Source organism: Giraffa tippelskirchi, chromosome 3 (genome assembly GCF_054371585.1).
Source record: "Giraffa tippelskirchi isolate mGirTip1 chromosome 3, T2T-mGirTip1v1.2.pri, whole genome shotgun sequence".
In the NCBI taxonomy this organism is placed as follows: Eukaryota; Metazoa; Chordata; class Mammalia; order Artiodactyla; family Giraffidae; genus Giraffa; species Giraffa tippelskirchi.
In genome coordinates, this window is record NC_137277.1 from 96,678,624 (window position 1) to 96,694,524 (window position 15,901).

At 35.2% G+C, this 15,901-nt stretch overlaps 1 protein-coding gene across 2 annotated transcripts in view; it reads right to left on the reverse strand.

Annotated features, from left to right (window-relative positions):
- Positions 1-15,901, reverse strand: part of SLC4A10 (solute carrier family 4 member 10) — a 450,611-nt gene that overhangs the window by 237,280 nt on the left and 197,430 nt on the right. The window contains exons 5-6 of one of the 2 annotated variants that reach the window (XM_081581598.1): positions 9,497-9,638; positions 5,826-5,899 (exon numbers count right to left, since the gene is read on the reverse strand). The exons of the other annotated variant lie outside the window; for it this stretch is intronic. The gene's annotated coding sequence lies outside the window, so the exon portion shown is untranslated. The remainder of the gene's footprint in view (positions 1-5,825; positions 5,900-9,496; positions 9,639-15,901) is intronic. 2 annotated transcript variants of the gene reach the window in all.

The window sequence follows — 15,901 nt, forward strand, 5'->3', positions numbered from 1 at the left end:
CCAGGAGAAATATCAATAACCTCAGATATGCAGATGACACCACCCTTATGGCAGAAAGTGAAGAAGAACTAAAGAGCCTCTTGATGAAAGTGAAAGAAGAGAGTGAAAAAGTTAGTTTAAAGCTCAACATTTACAAAACTAAGATCATGGTATCTTGTCCCATCACTTCATGGTAAATAGATGGGGCAACAGTGGAAACAGTGGCAGACTTTATTTTTCTGGGTTCCAAAATCACTGCAGATGGTGATTGCAGCCATGAAATTGAAAGACGCTTACTCCTTGGAAGGAAAGTTAGGACCAACCTAGATAGCATATTAAAAACCAGAGACATTACTTTGCCAACAAAGGTCCTTCTAGTCAAGGCTACGGTTTTTCCAGTGGCCATGTACGGATGTAAGAGTTGGATTATAAAGAAAGCTGAGCGCCGAAGAATTGATGCTTTTGAACTGTGGTGCTGGAGAAGACTCTTGAGAGTGCCTTGGACTGCAAGGAGATCCAGTCAGTCCATCCTAAAGGAGACCTGTCCTGAATATGCATTGGAAGGACTGATGTTGAGGCTGAAACTCCAATATTTTGGCCACCTGATGCGAAGAGCTGACTCATTGGAAAAGACCCTGATGCTAGGAAAGATTGAGGGCAGGAGGAGAAGGGGATGACAGAGGATGAGATGGCTGGATGGTATCACCAACTCAATGGACATGGGTTTAGGTGGACTCAGGGAGTTGGTGATGGACAAGGAAGCCTGGTGTGCTGCGGTTCATGGGGTCACAAAGAGTCGGACACGACTGAGGGACTGAACTGAACTGAACTGATATTGCACTTAATATAGTGTCCTGAACTTAATATGTACGTGAAAATATCTATGGAATTAGCGAAAGAATGAAATCCATATCTTCCTTTCTGGGATAGTTGTTTCAAAACTGGTACTCTAATGGCAAATAGAAGACAGGTTTCAGAGATGATTCAATAAGGCAAGTATGATAAATGCCAGTAAATGTCACACAATGTTTGTTCTGTTGAATTTTTATTCTCTTTAGTGCTATAGTTGTAGAATGCAAGAATTAGCCTATTAAGCTCTATAGCTCATCAGTTAATTCAGTAAAGTTGAAGGATGCAAAATTAATATACCAAAATCTGTTGCATTTCAATATACTAACAATGAACTATCAGAAAGAGAAGTTAAGGAAACAGCTCCATTTACCATCATATCAAAAAGAATAAGATAACCAGGAATAAACCTACCTAAGGAGGTAAAAGACTTGTACTCAGAAAACTAAAAGACACTGGTGAAAGAAATTGAAAAAGAAATAACACATGGAAAGATATACCATATTCTTAGATAGGAAGAATTAATATTATTAAAATGGTCATACCCAAGGCAGTCTACAGATTCAATGCAATCCCTATCAAAATATTAAAGGTATTTTTCACAGAATGACAACAAATAATCTTAAAGTTTGTATGGAAACACAAAAGACCCAAATATCCAAAACAAAAGACCCAAATAGCCAAAACAATCTTGAGAAAGACTAACAGAGCTAGAGGAACCACATTCCCTGACTTTAGTCTATACTATAAAGCTATAGTAATCAAAAGAGCATGGTACTGGCACTTTCACCCTATGGAATACAATTTTGTTTGTTTACCAAGATTTATTACTTTAAAGTATACAAATGTGGAGTAACTCTCTCCAATACATCACCACAGAAAGCAAAAATTGTAATTAGAAAGTGTTTTAGTGAGTGAGTGAAAGTTGCTCAGTCGTGTCCAACTCTTTGCAATCCCATGATCTATACAGTCCATGGCATTCTCTAGTCCAGAATACTGGAGCCAGTAGTCATTCCATTCTCCAGGGAATCTTCCTGACCCAGGGATCAAACTGGGGCCTCCTGCACCGCAGGCAGATTCTTTATCATCTGAGCTACCAGGGAAGTCCTGTTTTAGTGAGGATAGCATCAAACCTAGATGACTAAGTTATAAAGTACAATGTTTGATTGTTTCAAGACATCTCATCTATATCCATAGGTCATTTGATGTGTTTGATAGGTCAAGGACACAGTTCCCTACCCTGGATTTTATGGGTACTATCAGAATTTGTCCTATTCATCTTCTTTTGTCCATGTTTAGCTGCTTACTATTCCTCCTTCTGACTGGATAGTCTTTCCTTACCAATGTTAATAGTTGAATAAACTTTCTTAGATTTGGGAGTCATTTGGTCCCTTTAAATCAATGTTTCATATCTCTATGGATTATATGTTGGCTCTAAGGTTTAATTCTCATAAAGTACTTATTACCTTGTATTTAAATAATTTGGGTGCAACATGCTGGAAGAAAATTCTACCATAATGCATACAAGGAATATTTTCCCACAATGAAATGACATTTAAAATTGAATCCCACAGGAAAATGTATAATATTTCATTATTCTTACAAATAGAGGAAAACAATAGAATGGGAAAGACTAGAGATCTCTTCAAGAAAATTAGAGATACTAAGGGAACAATTTATGCAGATGGGATCAATAAAGGACAGAAATGGTAGGGACCTAATAGAAGCAGAAGATATTAAGAAGAGGTGGCAAGAATATACAGAATTGTACAAAAAAGATCCTCACGACGCAGATAATCACGATGGTGTGATCACTCACCTAGAGCCAGACATCCTGGAATGTGAAGTCAAGTGGGCCTTAGAAAGCATCACTACGAACAAAGCTAGTGGAAGTAATGGAATTCCAGTTGAGCTATTTCAAATCCTGAAAGATGATGCTATGAAAGTGCTGCACTCAATATGCCAGCAAATTTGGAAAACTCAGCAGTGGCCACAAGACTGGAAAAGGTCAATTTTCATTCTAATCCCAAAGAAAGGCAATGCCAAAGAATGCTCAAACTACCGTACAATTGCACTCATCTCACATGCTAGTAAAGTAATGCTTAAAATTCTCCAAGCCAGGCTTCAGCAATACGTGAACCATGAACTTCCAGATGTTCAAGCTGGCTTTAGAAAATGCAGAGGAAGCAGAGATCAAATTGCCAACATCCGATGGATCATTGAAAAAGCAAGAGAGTACCAGAAAAACATCTATTTCTGCATTGACTATGCCAAAGCCTTTGACTGTGTGGATCACAATAAACTATGGAAAATTCTGAAAGAGATGGGAACACCAGACCACCTGACCTGCCTCTTGAGAAATCTGTATGCAGGTCAGGAAGCAATAGTTAGAACTGGACATGGAATAACAGATTCATTCCAAATAGGAAAAGGAGTATGCCAAGGCTGTATATTGTCACCCTGCTTATTTAACTTATATGCAGAGTACATCATGAGAAACGCTGGGCTGGAGGAAGCACAAGCTGGAATCAAGATTGCCGGGAGAAATATCAATAACCTCAGATATGCAGATGTCACCACCCTTATGGCAGAAAGTGAAGAACTAAAGAGCCTCTTGATGAAAGTGAAAGTGGAGAGTGAAAAAGTTGGCTTAAAGCTCAACATTTGGAAAACTAAGATCATGGTATCTTGTCCCATCACTTCATGGTAAATAGATGGGGAAACAGTGGAAACAGTGGCAGACTTTATTTTTCTGGGCTCCAAAATCACTGCAGATGGTGATTGCAGCCATGAAATTGAAAGATGCTTACTCCTTGGAAGGAATGTTATAACCAATCTAGACAGCATGTTAAAAAGCAGAGACATTACTTTGTCAACAAAGGTCCATCTAGTCAAGGCTATGGTTTTTCCAGTGGTCATGTATGGACGTGAGAGCTGGACTATAAAGAAAGCTGAGCACCGAAGAATTGATGCTTTTGAACTGTGGTGTTGGAGAAGACTCTTGAGAGTCCCTTGGACTGCAAGGAGATCCAACCAGCCCATCCTAAAGGAGATCAGTCCTGGGTGTTCATTGGAAGGACTGATGTTGAAACTGAAACTCCAATTCTTTGGCCACCTGATGCGAAGAGCTGACTCACTGGAAAAGACCCTGATGCTGGGAAAGATTGAGGACAGGAGAAGAAGGGGACGACAGAGGATGAGATGGTTGGATGGCATCACCAACTCGATGGTCATGGGTTTGGGTGGACTCCGGGAGTTGGTGATGGACAGGGAGGCCTGGCGTGCTGCGATTCATGGGGTCGCAAAGAGTCGGATACGACTGAGCAACTGTACTGAACTGAACTGAACACATTCTATTTGAATAATTTGATCTTATATTTCTATGTATCAACAAAAAACTTTTAAAATCTTTGAAAAATGTTAATTTATGAAAAGGCAAATCCAGTAAGTGGAACAATATGTTTTTAAGTCCTTATCCTAGAGTGTTCTGCCAACAGGCTCTACTAAGTATTTTTTTGCTTTTTTAATGAGAATTTAAGTCTTACCTCATAAGTGGAATTTTCTTCAGTTACCCATATCTAGATGACTATTCTTTCCTCTTTCCTCTAAAGCTCCGTATTATGAACCTCACTTATTTGGCATTTAGCCTATGTTACCTTACATTGGCATCTTTCTTTTTATGCACATGACCTCCCAAATACATAATGTTTTATTTGAAAGTCTATTTAATGTAGTTTACCACTCAGAGGCTTGTTTCATAATATTCATGTGTGTGTTTTTTCTCCTCCTTAGCCTGTAAACTCCTCAGAGAAAGGATTTTTTTCTTTTAAAAATTTTTATTCAGTTTTTATTGATAAAATTCAAAGATTCTTCTAACAAATCAAATTTGTTACAAGGCACTTGAAAAAGAATGGGAGTCTTTTAACTGCCTATGTCCTGATGCATATGGAACCTAAGGATGCACAGTGTGTTTCAGACCATGCTCTGTATGCTGTAGCAGAAGGCCGGCTCTTTGATAGGTGAGAAAGAGGATGTTGTAATAAACGATTTATTCAAATATGGTTAAAACTCTTTAGGTGGTCCATATGTAACTGTTAGACAGTGTAGCTGAACACCATATCAGAGAAAGGCACAGCTGCAACAAGGTCTAAATAAAAACAATATTTTTGAACTGTCCATCCTTACCTGTTAAGACTCTTTATTAAGAATTTTTATTGGAGTATAGTACTTTACAGTGTTGTGTTAGTTTCTGCTGTATAGCAGAGTGAATCAGCTATACATATATACATATCCCCTGTTTTTTGGAATTCCTTCCCATTTAGGTCACCACAGAGCACTGAGTAGAGTTCCCTGTGCTATACAGTAGGTTCTTGTTATCTATTTTATACATAGTAGTGTGTGTATATCTACCCCAATCTCCCATTCATCCCATCTCTTCTTTCCCCCATTGGTATCCATATGTTTATTCTCTATACCTATGTCTCTATTTCTGCTTTGCAAATAGGTTCATATGTAACATTTTTCTGAAAGGATTTTTAATTATATATATAAACATTCAATAAATATCTGCTGAACCAAAGAATAAAAGGCTATCTTTTCATTTAGATTATAAACTTAGTTATAGCAGGAAACACTTTATGATTATTTAAAACCACAGAATTGAGTGCATAATAAGTGCTCAGTAATATTTTTATTGATGACAATATTAATTATTTATCTGTAGGAATACAGTCTCTAGTTTTCAAAATTAAATTCTAAACTTTCTCTTTTTAAGGCAATAAACTGTTGGGCTAAACATGTATAAATGTGCTTTTTATTCTCTTGATGTACAATAAAAGTTTATATTCTCATCTCTGTATAATATCTGATTGCAGACAATAAAATACAATGTGAAAGATATTTTATATAGACTCTATGCACACACATGTATATATAGTGTATATTCACACAGAAATAAAATTAATACCTATTAGTATCTATATTAATGTGACCCTCACCTCTTTAAAATTCCAGTTTAAGAAAATTGATTCTACGTTGTTGACTCCAGATCTTTTTAGTACACAAACAGCACCTGCCATAGTATAAAAGGAAACCAAGTAAGCAAGGTTCTGCATGAGTAGATTTGGAAACAGACCAAGATGGACTGGGCAGGCTCACACACTGGGATTTAAGACACAGGAAAAATCCCAACAGTGCCTGAAATTCTCAGGACCAGCTGTCATTCCATATTTTACTGGATTAAGAAATTATGTTACTTAAATGGAACTTCTAATTCATTTTGATGATGAGTATGTGTTATGAATCCACTACTTTCTTTGAAAAATGAGAAAGTTTTAAGTAGTCTGGGAATATGGGGGTACTCAGGGCAGAGCATGCCAAATAGAATCTAGATAAAGAATCTGAAAAGAAATGTCCCAAAAGAAAAGGTGAAAGGTCCAGAAATGTGTTTGTTTTACTTCACAATTTTGCCAAGAGCCTGCCGTTCTTACTGCAGAGTTGACTTGCCCACTAAAGTGCTGATTTAAATAGCAAAATGCTTTGGTGCCGAGAAGCATAAATAAAAAATTCATTATAACATCTGTAAAGATTTTGCTTTTAAAAGACGATGATCTCTAAATCTTAATTACTAGAAAATCAATAATGTGTGATAGTACTCTGCTTGCTTTCATAATTTTCCCTCTATTCCTTCCTGAATAGTGAAACCAACCACTAAATTACATCAACAATATTGTGAATATACGTTATCACTTAGTTGTGAGTAGAAGACTAAAGAAAGGACATAAAAATGCCAAAAGAGATACTTTAGTCAGTTCCTACCCAATAAAAAAATCATTCCTTAACATGAAAGCAATAGTTTTAAAGAACAATTTTCAAACCATAGTTTTGATGGTAAAAGTTTTTACCTAATAATTTATAGAACTAATGAGTGAAACAATGTAATAGTTGTGGTCTTAACTATCTAATCTCAGTGAGTACTAATGCATTTCAGACTCTACACAGGAGATACATTTAGAGACTCTATTTGAGTCAGTAACTTTATAATCATTATTCTAGGATATACTTTTCATTATTCTAAATACAAAGAATGGAGAAAATATTCTTTCTTAAAGACTATAAAATTAAAAATTATAAGCAATTACAAGAGGTCATTAAGTCAAGTGATTCTGCCTCAGTAAAGATTAACACCTAAGCCTTCTGAAGCAAATGACTTTTCTATCCTATTTTTAGACATGATTTTTAGAATGGAGAGCTTATCCTTGGTAACATTATTTAGTGTTTACTTTAAAAACAAAATTTTTAAAAAATTTTGTTTATAAGTGGTTTTACTATAATTAAGACCTTTAACTTTGATAACTGAATAAACTACAATTATACTGTTTTTTCTTATGAGCAATAAAGAACAACTGTACTGGGAGAAAGATAATCATAGCTGACCATGTCTCTTAACATGAAGACATTGCTTAATAAATGTCTATAAGACATTTTATTTGGAAAAAAGTATAGATTAGGGAGAAAAAAATCAGTGAAGTTAGGAAAGGCTATATTAAACTTTTAAATTATTATAATTCACTTAATTACATAACTGAACTGACACTCACTAAATTAGCTTATATGATCATTTTAATTTATAAATCCAAGATATTATTTTAAACTAGGTCCATTTACTTTTTCTTAATTGCTAAAATATACCTGCTTATTATGGAAAACAGAGCACAAAGAAGAAAAACTTACCTGCAGTTTTAACACAATGAGAGAACCACTGCAAACATTTTAATGTATGTCCCTCCAATATTTAAAGGCACCCACAGAATCAGAATACATATATGTGTGTGAGTATATATATGTATTTTGAAAAAAGCATATACATATTCTAAAAATATATAGATTAGGAATGTATATACACACACACACACATATATATGTGTATATATATATATACATATATATATATATATATATACACACGCCTTTTTTAACTTAGGAATTCATTATAGATGTTTTTTGTTACTATCTTGAAAAGTCTTACACATACAAAAAAAGTCTTCTACAACCCATTGCTAATGGCAGGATATCAATCTGTCACAAAAACAAACCTCATCAATCAACCAATACGATTTCCATCATTTTGCTGATGTAAATGATACTGCAATATAACTCCTACACACAATTTTTCTCAGACTTCTGATTATCTATTTCCTTCAAATGAAGTACTAGTAGTAAATTTTTCTTACAGAAGAAATGAATGCTCCCAGTACATGTTGGCAAAGGATCCTTTAAGAAACATGAAACTGTTTAATCTGTGTCTATAAGAGAATGGTAGTGCCCCTTTCTCTTACCCTTGCCTCATCAACACTGGCTATTATCAAGCTTTTCATTTTTAATAAGTTGATATTTGAAAAACAGATATCATTTTTGTCATTTCTATTATTTTATGGTCATTTGTGATTCTTTTGAGAATTGCTTGTTCTATTTATTCTTCCACAAAGACATTAACAATGTGCTTTGTTAATTTCCTCTCTCAAAACCTAGCCTAAGAAGTTTGATTTTTAAAAGCGGTATACATACTAAAAATATCACATATTTTGTATCACATATAGTGTACATCTTTTTCCAAATTTGTCACTTGGTTTTTAGTTTGTTGTTTCTTTTTAATAATTTCTCCTTAAACTTTCAGGCAACTCAGCTTCAACTGGATTGTCTTTCCTCTAGCTTTTTTCTCCACCTCCATGTTGGGGGCTAACTCTTCTGCCCCCAGGACCTTGTACTTCATTATAGTACTTGTCTGTCCATCCCCACCACCAGACTATCACCTCCATGAAGGCAAGACTCCTTTCTTAATATTGCAAATCTAAACCTTTATAATTAAAAAATATGGAGAATACATAATATCCAGGAGATGTTTAATAAATATTTATCAGATGAATGTAATGAAAGAATGTCCCTTTGCTCTGGTACAATTTCCAGAGAAGGAAAGTTAAGAATAAAAATATTACTTGAAAAAGACAATATTCAGTGATTTCATAACATCCTCTTCAAGCTTAAATGCAACATCTTTGCCCCTGAATTATTTTGATGTATAGCGCTTCTCTTTGTAGAAATGTAGGGAGTCAAAAATTAACATTAAGCAAAATACTGATTATTTTCTCATTTTAACCTTCTTAATTATTCCTTTTATAACTTAGTAATTGAGAATATTTGAGATAAATTCTGGGTAAATGTAATTGGTATTAAGTCAAATAACTCTGGATGATAGTTATCAGGATATAAAAAGGGGAAAATTCATTTTTGTGTAGTAGTTAAAAGCTCAGTTAAGACAAAGTGCTTGAGTTCAAATTCCAACTTCACCACTTTTTAGTATATAATCTTGGACAAATTACTTAAACCTCAAGTTCTTCATCTATAAGATGGGATTCATGATGGTACATACATCATAGAATGGTTGTGAGGATTATATGAGATGACACAGGTAATGCACTTAACACAAGGTCTAGAACATAGTAAACATTCAATAAGTGGTACCTATTATTAGTTTTTAACTGACCTACCTAGTGTTGCTTAAAAGAATCATTAACCATAACTGAATAAATAAATTTCTGCTGGGAATCACCCTGAGTCTAGCAAAATTGAGTTTCCCAGGTGATAAAGCTGCTCAATTGCAATACAATACCTACAATCAGGCTGTCTGCCTTATGCTTCTCTATGGGGTCCATATGTGAACTTGTTGCTTATCTTCTCCTCCCATAGCATCTTAATATGTGCACCATGTGACTTCTTAGCTAGTTTCTTTCTGGACTTCAGTATCAGCAGCTCTGGAAGAAGATGATTACCCATTTTTCACTACATTTTCTTCAGCCCCTGAAAGATTATGCAACAAATCCACATTTTAAGTTATATCATCCCAGGCATTTGATCTATATTAGTGAAATCCAAAATCCACGGTGTCAGGGGGAAAATGTGCAGAAACTTCATTAATTTATTAACCTCTAATGAGCTAAGTACTTTCATTTAATTCCTGCAACAAACCTGTGAGATAGATATTTCTACATTTACAGTTGCAGAAACCAAGGTTCAGGTAGATCTGGTATGTTATCCAAGATCACACAGCTACCTAAGTGGCAAAACTATGTCCCTTTCTTTTTATAAAAACTCTGTTTCCACACAAACATCATCATCTTATTCAAGCCCTTCTCCAACCATGAGAAAAGCATGGCCCTGCTTTCTATCTACAGTTGTAATATGTCTTTTACTGTTCTCTCCAGGGCATCTTTCCAGAAAATTTTTTGAATAAGCAGAACTAGGAAAGGAAATATGGAGAATTCAAATAGACTTCAAGCTAAGAAAAATTCAAAATTACCATTCTCATGCAAAAAAAAAAGAAAAAAGTCACAAAAAGTAAAAGGTGGAAACAATCTATGGACAGGTGAATGGATAATGGGTAAACAGACGGTGGTATATACATGCAATGGAATACCATTCAGCCTTATAAAGGAATGGAATTCTGAATCATGCTTCAACATGGGTGAGCCTTGAAAACATCATGCTAAGTCAAATAAGCCAAATACAAAGGGAAAACTGTTGTATGATTCCACTTATATAAGAATGTAGAGTAGTTACATTTATAGAGAAAGAAAGTAAAATAGTATTACCAGGAATTGTAAGGGGCAGAGGGGAAAATGGGGAGTTCATGTTTAATGGCTACAGAATTTCAGAATTAGGTGACAAAAAATTTCTGGAGATAGACAGTGATAATGATTACACAACAATGTGAATGTGTTTAATGCCACTGAACTGAACATTCAAAAGGGTTAAAATGGTAAATTTTATCACAATTTAAAAAACCTAGATATGATTTCCACTGCTGATTGTGACTCTACAGTTTATTGTATTTCCTGATCCTACAAGTTTTTATACATATTATTAAAGATTTTACAAAATTATAACATTTTACAAAAGTGTTTCAGTTACTTGTAAAGCATTATTCCCCTTTCAGTCTAATTATCATAATATGAATTCACTGGGGTCATTACACTTTAAAGTGCCCAAAGCAAGAAATTTAGTTAAATTAGAGATTTACAAATTTGAGAAATCTCTTCAACCAACCAACAAAGCAAAACAGAATAGGAATGATACTTGCTGCTTTAAGGAATAGTAATAAAATCTTATAGGATTTTCTCTACCTTAATTCTCCTTGACTTTTACAGTGAATACTATCATCCACCATCCTTTCCATTGAAACTGTCCCTTTGGCTAATTCTGTCTTCTACATATCCCAATCTGTGAATCATTTCTATGTTTTCAGTAGTTAAGCCTCTGCTCTTCTCTTTAGATATATCCATTTATTAAACAAAAGTTTATTGAATTCTTCCTAAGTACTTCGCACTGTGCAAATAGCTAGGAATATAATGTGTGCTAAATCACTTCAGTCATCTACGACTCTTGGTGATCCTGTGATCTGTAGCCTGTCAGGTTCCTCTGTCCACAGGATTCTCTAGGCAACAATACTGGAGTGGGTTGTCATTTCCTACTCCAGAGGATCTTCCCAACCCAGGGATCAAACCCAGGTCTCCCACATTGCATTCAGATTCTTTACCAGATGAGCCACAAGGGAAGCCCAAGAATACTGGAGTGGGTAGCCTATCCCTTTTCCAGCGGATCTTCCTGACCCAGGAATAGAACCAGTGTCTCCTGCATTGCAGGCGGATTCTTTACCAACTGAGCTATCAGGGAAGCGCCACCTGGGAAGCCCAGGAATGTAATAGAAAACCAAATACAACCCTTGACTCAAAGTTCTAGTGTGGGAAAACTTAACTATATAGGAAATTAAAAACTTTTTCTCAAATGGACCCACTTTCTATTCCCTTTGCTGTATGGCATCTGTAGTAATCTGTTGTATGGTGGCCCCCTGTCAACAATGCTACTCTGTATTTACATCCTTATGTAGTCATCTCACCTTGAAGCTGAGCTAGGCCTGTGACTTGCTTTAAACAGAAAAATGCAGAATATTGTGCCAATTCTGAGTCAATGTCTGCAGGAAGCCTGGCAGCTTCCACTTTTGCATTGTTGGGAACCATAAGCTGCCATGTAAAAAGTTTGTCTACCCCACGAGAGATACAATTAGGAGAGGTCCCATGACTATATGGAGCGAGGCAAAAAACCCAGCCACCCCAGAGTCTTAGCTGAGCCCAGCTCCTAGCCAACCCTAGATGAGAACTCTCAAGAACAGCTAAACAGGCATCAATATGTGCCCAGTCCAGATTGCAGAATCATGAGCAAATTAAATGACTAGTATTTAAATTTGGGTTGGTTTGTTGTGCAGAATTAGATAAACAAAACAGCATCTCACCATACTTAAATCCTGTAAACTTTCAAATACACATTAACTTCTCAATCTTAGAAACTATAAACTGAATTATCTATCTTCCCATTCGAGTTTCATCTGGCCAGCTTCCTTTTCCCTGTAGCACTTACCATTCTTACAAGTATAGAAGTCTAAAAACATCATCTATATTCACTCCTTTTAAGGCGCATTAGTATTAAGGGATATAATTAATGTTAGAACAAAAATAATTTCCACAAACAAGTAAACTTGAAAAACACTGGATTATATAAATTATGAAATTGTCTTTACTATTAGATTTCTTAGAGTCTTTGCTATTGAGTTCACTGAATTTAAGAAAGAAATATAAAATGAGTATTTTCCAAATATATTTGATTTGGAATTCTGTTTTCCACAAAGTATTTGGTGGCACTGGCTTTTTAAACACACTTTAGGAAAATGGACAAAGTAAAGATAAAGTGACATATTAAGATGAAGAAACAATTTCCAGGTGGGTGGCAATGTGGAAGATCCAGGTTCGATCCCTGGGTCGGGAAGATCCTCTAGAGAAGGTAATGGCAACCCACTTCAGTATTCTTGCCTGGAGAATCCCATGGACAGAGGAGCATGGTGGGCTATAGTCCATGGGTTTGCAAAGAGTTGGATACCAAGAGTTAGCTGAGCAACTAACACAGGGCTTCCCTGGTGGCTCAGTTGGTAAAGAATCCACCTGCAATGTGGGAGACCTGGATTCAATCCCTGGGTTGGGAAGATCCCCTGGAGGAGGGCACAGCAACCCACTCTAGTATCTTGCCTAGAGAATCCCCCAAGGACACGAGCCTGGCATGCTACAGTCCATGGGGTCACAAAGAATTGGACACGACTGAGCAATTGAGCACATACATAAGGTCAAGGAAAAAAAGAGGACAAGTCTGACTGTTTCTGGAGATCTTTATTTTCTCAAAAGTCTAGAGCAAAAGCACATTTTTTTTTGTACGTATACTATACTTTAATAAAAAGCACAGAAAAACAGAAACATCAGCTCAAAGTAGAGATGGGGATAGGTACAACAATACTAAGAAGCAATAGCATGAAACTGTAGTGGTTCATGTCAGCATAACTGCATGAGCCTCTTTTTGCCCTAAATTAGCTTTGCATTCTCAGAGCAGAAACACAAAAATTGAGACGAGAAAGAAATATCCACAGTAATCATGTTAAAAGATTTAAAATACAAGGAAAGCTTAGTACATTAGTAAGAGTGTATTTTAACAGCTATATATGTCCTATAGACCAAACAGGCAGTCATGTGTAGGAAGGTATTAATAGAAGGTGTGTAATTGAGTTAAGTAGCTCCTGAAGACACAGATCCTGGTAAAGATGAGAAGTTTGTTCAGTTAGTACAGGAATAAAGGAGTAAAGCTATTAAAATTTTGGTCTAAGAAAGATCTAATCATGTTTTGGAATACAGAATATTAGGGTTAGAAAATACATTATGATATAATTAAAAGCTTATTGGACTAAAATTCAGAAGAATAAGAAGTAACTTGCCTTATTACATTAGATAAGTCAGGTGATATTTCTAGCCTCAGATTCTCACCTAAAAAATGAATATTAACTGTATAGTTATATACTATATATATATATATATATATATATATATATAGTAGAAAATTCTTTCTGTTTTCAAACTTCTATGACCCTCTGATTCAAAGTGGATTCCTGCCACATGATGATTAAGTCTTCAACACTGCATGGTTGATTTGAAGTGCTGACAGTGAGGAATTATATGAGTCATGAGCATGATGTTCACAGCAAACCACAGGGAAATGAAGATTGTCAGTCCATTATGTTCTCTATGAGCGTTATAAATGGATCTGGGTGGATAGTAAATGATAATGAAGATCTTAAGTAAGGGGTATCAACTTCACCCAAGATGAAGGAAAGAAAGGTGTACAATTTGATATTCATGTAAAACTGAGTAAGCCAATATCCCCGGTTTCTTACTGAACAGAAAAGAGTTCAAGAGAAATGAATTTATGTCCCAGTCTATTGTTTGGTCATATCAATATTTCCTTTAAAATATTACTTTATCTATCCCTTCCTCTGTATCCACAGGGTCATTATTGTTATCTAAATTCTCATCATCTCATCTTGATTACGTTGAAAAACTTACAGTTGATCTCATTGGCTCTAATATCTCCTCTAATATTCATTCTGCAGGTTTCTATTAAAATAATATTCTTAAAACTTTCTTTCATTACATTACTCTCCTATTCAAAGACCTCTAATGACTTCCTCTTGCTATCCGTATCAAGCATAAACCTCTTAACAAGACTCTTAAAGGCCTCCATAATCTGACTTCATCCCACCTTTTCAGTCTCTATTCCTCTGTTCCTCAACATAAACTATCCATTCAGTCCAGTAGAGACCACTCTTCTAGACACCTCTCCATTTAATTCTCCTATTGTCCATACACATAATGTTAATTCCCACCTCCATGCTTTTCGTATATGTTCCACTTCTCAAAAATACTTTATCCCATCCTGTTCATTTATAAAAATTCTATATAGTAAGTGACTAAAATTCCAGCCAATCTACATATTTATTGACTGCCTATTAATTACAAATGACAGCAGCCTTGCCCTCAAGAAGGTCACAGTCAACTAGAGAAAATGAATAAATAAACCAACAATTACAATATTCTGTGAGCAGAATACTTGGAGTTCTGAATATATGGAGCACAGAGAAGGAACATTTAACCCAGATATGGTCAATCAAAAATGGTTTCCTAGAAGTAAACTTTCATTCAAGTTTTAAAGGAATAGAAACGCAAAGGAAAATATCATATGCAAAAGTATGAAATATCATAGCAGATTCAGAAAAATGGAAGTAATTCAGGGTATACAGAAAATTATTTGTATACCCGTGTGAGGTGGCAACATATGAGGCAAAAAATGTTTTCCAGAGCTAGAATATGACAAAAATCTTAAGTAACTTGGTAAAGAGTTTGATTTTGCTCCCAAAATAATAGGAAACAATTGAAGAATATCAAGTAGGAGAGTGACTTCAAATGATGAGACCTAGCTTTTAGAGAGAGCACTCTAATGGGAAAACAGACAAAAAGGGACTCGAAATGAAGGGAGAATTACCACTCCCAAGGCAATTTCAATATAGGACACACAAACCAGCAAGTCAAAAATGTTGACCTGAAGTTACAGTAAAAGAAGCAAAGAGATTTCAGATATTCGGAAAGCAGAATTGACAGCATTTAGTAATTGATTCAATATGGGAAACTGAGGAAGAAAAGTGCTTGTAAAGTTTATCTAAAAAAACACCAATGTCAATTCCTTTTTTCCATACTACTCACTCTATCACATACAACTCAGCATTTATACACCATCATGTCATTTTGGACTTTGCATTTTATATGCATTGTTTTTATCTCCCTACACAGACTGTGCAATCATTGAGAGCAAGCACTAGGCTTCTACTTTTACTTCTTGTATCCTTCTGAGCAGTACACACACTACTAAGTACTTAACAAGTATCAGTAAATGTCTAATTAATAAATTATTTTATGCTCCATTAACCAAAATGTGACTTTATGAGTTTGGACTAAATACATTTGAGCACCTTGAACACAAGAAGTTTGAAATAAATATTGATATTTATTGAGCTGAAAAACAAATTAAATATACACAAGTCTTAAATTCCTCCCTGTGCATGAACCAACTATCTATGTCACCAAACAATCAC